Source organism: Glycine max, chromosome 9, assembly GCF_000004515.6.
Source record: "Glycine max cultivar Williams 82 chromosome 9, Glycine_max_v4.0, whole genome shotgun sequence".
Classification (NCBI taxonomy): domain Eukaryota; kingdom Viridiplantae; phylum Streptophyta; class Magnoliopsida; order Fabales; family Fabaceae; genus Glycine; species Glycine max.
This window is the reverse complement of record NC_038245.2, coordinates 11,338,627-11,344,914: the sequence shown is the minus strand read 5'-3', so window position 1 is coordinate 11,344,914 and position 6,288 is coordinate 11,338,627.

Genomic DNA, 6,288 nt, shown 5'->3' with positions numbered 1-6,288 from the left:
CATCGTAGCCTTTTTCTTTTCCGCAGAAATCCAAAACGGTCTCAGTAAAACTACGATCCTGGTTTCGTTAACCGTTGGATTTTCATGAAATTTTGATATGTGGTTCATGGTTCAGTTACTCACACCTTCACCGTTGTGATTTATAATATAATAGTCATGTAGAGAGAAAAAGGAATCACATCAAGACAGTACAAGCGGAGGCTTCAATCCCTTCTCTGTCTCTCTGATGTTTGGGAACTCTATCGGAGCAATTAGAGAAAAAAAAATTAGAGGAATCCCAGGGAACTGCTAGAGATGCTGCTATCGCTAGCTGAAAACACGTGAGTCCGCTTAGAGATAAAGGATGAGTTATTCACGATTGAGGATTAGTGAGAACATGTGTAGGGATCTTTAGAGATATCAATTGGAATGGGTTTTGGGGTATTTTTGCAATTTTCATTTTATCCTTATAATTATTACATTGAATTATATATGTTTGATGAATCAGTTGATGTCCCAATGAGAAATTCTTATGAAATTGATGTGTTCTTGTATTGAGTGTAAACCCCTTAAAAAAATTAAGCTATTTTTATTAACGTAAAATGTATTTTAAATAATATTATTCAATGACTTATTTTATACAAATTATTATCTTGTTCTAATTTTTCTACGACGATGATCAACATGTTATGTGTATATAATTATTGTAATACTAGAATAATAAATTAAAGAAATTGTAAGGTTAATGCCTAGTGGTAATTTCTTTTGATGTAATATTAAATTAATTGTTATAGAAATTCTTTGATTAAAAACATTGTAGTTTAATTTACTATATACATATACATATATATGTTTTGTATCTTGCAAATATTGTTATTATGTGATGTGTATGAGTTATAAGGTGTAATAAGTTATTATAATGGTATTATAATATTATTGTGAAGATTGAGTAGTACAAAGTTGAATGTGTCAATTTGCGAGATACATGTAAAAATGAGATGGTTGATGTGATATTATGAGATGTTAAATTGTGGGCATGATATTTGATCGTGAATAAGTGTGTGTGTTTGACACTTGATGTGACGATAATTATATTGTGAGTTATGAATTATACAATAAACCGACCAGTGTTATCTTGAGAAAAGCATTAATGCGCAATGTTTAAGAGAAAGTGTAGGTTTCCTAATCAGGAACCAGTGCTAAATTGTATTGCAATGTGTTAAACGTGTTTGAAACACGAGTGTGAGGTCGTTCGTATTGTATAATTCATGAGCAGTGCTTATAAATGAAATATATGATGAATTGTGGAATAATATGTTGCCTTGAGATTATAATATTATTATTGAGATTGAGTAAAAGTGTAAAGTAGAATAGGTGTTAAATTGTGAGATACGTGAAAACATGTGATGGTGGATTGTGACATTATGAGATGTGAAATTGTGAATGAGTTTTGGTTTTGAATAAGTGTGTGATTAACTCTTGATGTGACATTATTTGTGTTGTAAGCTGTGAATTGTACAATAACCCGACCAGTGTTATCTCGAGAAAAGTGTAAATGCGTAGTGTTAAAGAGAAAGTGTAGGTTTCCTATTTAGGAACCAATGTTAAAGAAAAAGTGTAGGTTTCCTATTTAGGAACCAGTGTTAAATTGTAGCACACTATGTTGTACGTGTTTAAAACACGAGTGTGAGGTCGTGGGTATTGTATAGTTCATGAGCAGTGTCTGTGTGCTAAAATGATTTTAGGGGTTGGACCTGAATCAGGAGGGAGAGACCCTGACGGACTCTTCGGAGTGTAGGCCTTGGGGTTCACCGGGTTTGAGTGCTCTTTTAAGCCTATGTTGATCCCATATGGTTGGAGTATTCTCGCAAAACATCGTGACCCTGACTGGTCTCCCTATGATCTTACTTAGTGAGAGTGACCTGACAAACCCATTGTGTGGTGTGTCTTGTTATGTACTCTTAAGTCAGGTGCCTCTTTTTGTTCTCATTATTATTTTTTCCCTTCTCCTCTCAAAACCCTTTCTTTTTCCCGTAGCCCACCAAAACTGTCTCAGAAAAATCACGATCTTGGACTTGTTAAACGTTGGATCGTCGTGAAATTTGTGTACCATGTTCACAACCCCATTTCAAACATTCTCACCTTTGGGAATTTCAAAATCATATCTAATCTTAGAGGAAAACCCTTCGCATTGTAGCATTTTAATTTCCCGCAGAAACTCAAAACTGTCTCGGTAAAACTAGGATCCCGGTTTCGTTAACCGTTGGATTTTCATGAAATTTGGAAATGTTGTTAGAAATTCAATTTCACACACTTTAACCGTTGGGATTTTTGAGATAATATTCGTGGAGGGACAAAAAGGAATCTCATGAAGACAGTACAAGTGGAGGTTTCAATCTCTTCTCCGTCTCTCTGACGTTTGAGAATTCTATCGGAGCAGTCGGAGGAATAACTGAAGGAATCTCAGGGAACTGCTAGAGATCTTACTATCGCTGGCTGAAGACACGTGAGTCTGCTCAGAGGTAAGGGATGAGTTATTCACAATTGGGGGTTAGTCATAACATGTGTAGGGATCCTTAGAGAACTAAATTTGGGTTTATTTTAGGATGTTTATTGAATTATAATTTTCCTTTATGATTATGAATGCAATATTATTGTGTTCTATGTACCAATTGATGTCCTGATGAGAATTGATTGATAAACTTGAGTGCTCTTGATGTCTTTGTGTTTAACCCATGATTTTGATACAATTGTGAGAAACTATTTTAAAGGCTTTACATCCCTGTTGTGATAAAATCTTTTGTATAAATTATTATGTTGTGGTTATGAAATGATGATTCAAATTGTGAGTATGTGATAAATTGAACATGTGACGGATGATGAAATACATGTGTATTGAGATGAGATGTGTGCATTGAGTTGTGAACTATGAACTGTGCAATCACACAATTGTAAGACCCTTTAAGGGCGACGAGTATTGTGATGGGATCCACTGTGGGAACCCGACGAGTTAAAATGATTTTGAAAACAATTGAGTAAATGTGTGTATTGCATAGTTCATAGATAAAGTGTATATGATTCATGAGGTGTGATAACATATTAAATTGAGATTATACCATTGTGATTGAGATTAAGTGTATGTGATAAATTGAGTATGTATATGATTGAGATATATATGTGCATTGAAGTGTTGTGTGCATTGAGTTGTGAACTATGAATTGTACAATCACACGATCATAAGTTCCTTCAAGGGCGACGAGTTAATGCTAAGTCCCTTTTAGGGCGACGAGTTGATGCTAAGTCCCTTTTAGGGTGACGAGTTGATGTTAAGTCCCTTTAAGGGCGACGAGTTAATGATAAGACCCTTAAAGGGCGACGGGTTAAAATTATTTTTGAGAACAATTGAGGAATCGTGTGTTTTGTACAGTTCATAGATAGAGTCTGTGTGCTAAAATGTTTTCTGGGTTGGACCTGAATCAGGAGGGAGAGGCCCTGACGGACTCTTCGGAGTGTAGGCCTTGGGGGTCACACGGTTTGAGTGCTCCTTTAAGCCTATGTTAATCTCATATGCTTGGAGCATTCTCGTAAAACATTGTTACCCTGACTGGTCTCCCTATGATATTACCTAGTGAGAGTGACTTGACTTATTATTGTGTGGTTTGTCTTGTCATGTACTCCTAGGCGCCCGACGAGGTTTTTCACTGACAGGCTTGAGTCTTAGCATAACTGTCGCATACGCTTGCTAATTGTTTATTATGAAATTGATGTGTTATTATGTCTTGATCGGAGTGTGTGATTCCTGGGTATTGTGATTGATGATTGAAATGTGTGATTGATGGATGACAAAGTGATGAAATAATGTGAGATATGCTAAGTAAATTGTATTTGGCTACTATATGTTGTGTTGTTTCTCTCTAGTAGTTAGAAATGTGATAACTCACTCCTGGTTTGCTGTTTGTGTTTGGATCCTGTGATGATCTTGAACTTTGTGTTCGGGGGAGCAGATGAATAGGTGGATGACTATGAAGAACCTCATGCTAGAGGACACGGGAACACCACGCTCTGATAGGATGTGACATTAGGATATAGGTTCTATATTAATTATATGAAACTTAGATGACCTTCTTTGTGTCGAGATGACTTTATTATTTATTTGGACAAGTTTGAATATGATGTAGAAGAAAGTGAATGTGAGCCTTTTACCCATTTGAAAAGCTTGTATTTAAAAATGTTTTAAAAATACTTTTAATTAATATTTGAATTTTTATTCCTTTATTAATATATATGTGAGGGGTAGAGGGTGTCACAATCGTGACCCTGACTAGTCTCCCTATGATCTTACTTAGTGAGAGTGACCTGACAAACTCATTGTGTGGTGTGTCTTGTTATGTACTCCTAAGCGCCCCAGGGTGGTTTTTCACTAACATGGTACCACATTGCATATAGGCTTGAGTCTTAGCATAACTGTCTCATGCGCTTGCTAATTGTTTATTATGAAATTGATGTGTTATTATGTCTTGATCAAAGCGTGTGATTCTTGTGTAATGTGATTGATGATTTAAAAGTGTGATTGATGGATGAAAAGAGAACTTTGAATGACAAAGTGGTGGAATTACGTGAATTACATGTAAGTAAGTTTTATCTGGTTTATATGATATGTATATCTAGTTGTCTTGTTTCTCTATTAGTTAGGAATGTGATAACTCACTCCCCGTGTGTTGTTTGTGTTTGGATCATGTGATGATCTTGAACTTTGTGTTCGGGGGAGCATATGACTAGGTGAATTGCTTTAAGGAACATTATGCTGAAGGACGTCGAGACACAACGCTCTGATAGGATGTGACAGTGGGACATAAGTTTTTATATTAATTGCATGATGTTAGTATATTTTATTTTATTTCACCGATTTAACAAAATATCTATGTAAATTTTGATGGCCTTATTTTGAGCCGAATATGTTTTAATAAGTTTTAATTGATAATAGTGAAGTGAATGTGAACCTTTTACCCGTGTGAATTTGGTTACCGATATTTTATTTTTATATATTTTGCTTATTTATATATATGTCGGGGTAGAGGGTGTCACACTGCACATACTTATTGCTATTAACAATTCATAGCCATTCTATTAATGTCATTCCAGGCCATAAAATAATATTTGCATTTATTTGTGTTTTTGCATTCAAACACGTTCAAGCAAATATGTAGCATATACATATATTTACCGCTACCAATAATTGCAAAACATTCACATTAAATTAATTACAAAACATACACTTTCAATTCTTTAATCACGTTCAACAATAATTTTTTGGAAAAAAAAATCAAGTGGGATTGGAAATAGCAAACATAAGGTTGCAAATAGCAATTTCCAAAATTTCTTACTTAATGGCACGCTTCTTTTCTTTCACCATTAGAAGTAAAAACTTTCTCCAAATTTAATATATACATGTCGTGGAGCTTTCTCTCCGATAATAATAAGTTTTCAAATAATCTTTTTCCAAAAATTGGTATTCAACAATAATAAAATATTGCCAATAAAATAATACATGCAGCGGAAAATAAAATTCCTAAATTTCATAATTAGGATTTATGCATAATTGGGAGAAATTAAATTATCCCTAAATTTCATAATTAGGGTTCATACATAATTGAGAGAAATTAAATTATCCCTAAATTTTATAATTAGGGTTCATGCATAATTGAGAGAAATTAAATTATCCCTAAATTTTATAATTAGGGTTCATGCATAATTGAGAGAAATTAAATCATTCTTGGAGAATCATAAATTTCATAACACATGCTCTGATGCCACATGTAAAAATTCTTAAGGGGTTTCCTAGACTATCAATGATAGGAAACAACAAGATCTTGAAACCTATGATTCTCACAAACAAACAATCAATAAATAACAATAGATAATGATGTGTACCTTTCTCCATAGGAAGACTTTTATCTTTCTCCATAGGAACTTCTCTCCGGTGCACTTTGATTTCCTTGAAAGAGGAGAGAAATAAGATTTCACTTCCTTAGGTCTTTCTTTTCTGCCTCTCTCCGTTCGTGATGGCTATGGGTAAGAAAAAATACTTTTCTAGTCAGGAAGGGGACCTTATTTCACGTTAGTGGGTATTAACCCCCTTTTATAACCACTACTCCCATTAAGTAGCAGTTAGCTCTAGAAACTTCTCCTATTAAGCCCAATTACAATTTAGCCCTTAATCGTTAATTATTTACTTATTAGTCCTTACATAAGTCACATGTCTTTCACATGAGACATTAATTCTTACATTAACAACATTAAAATTCTGAT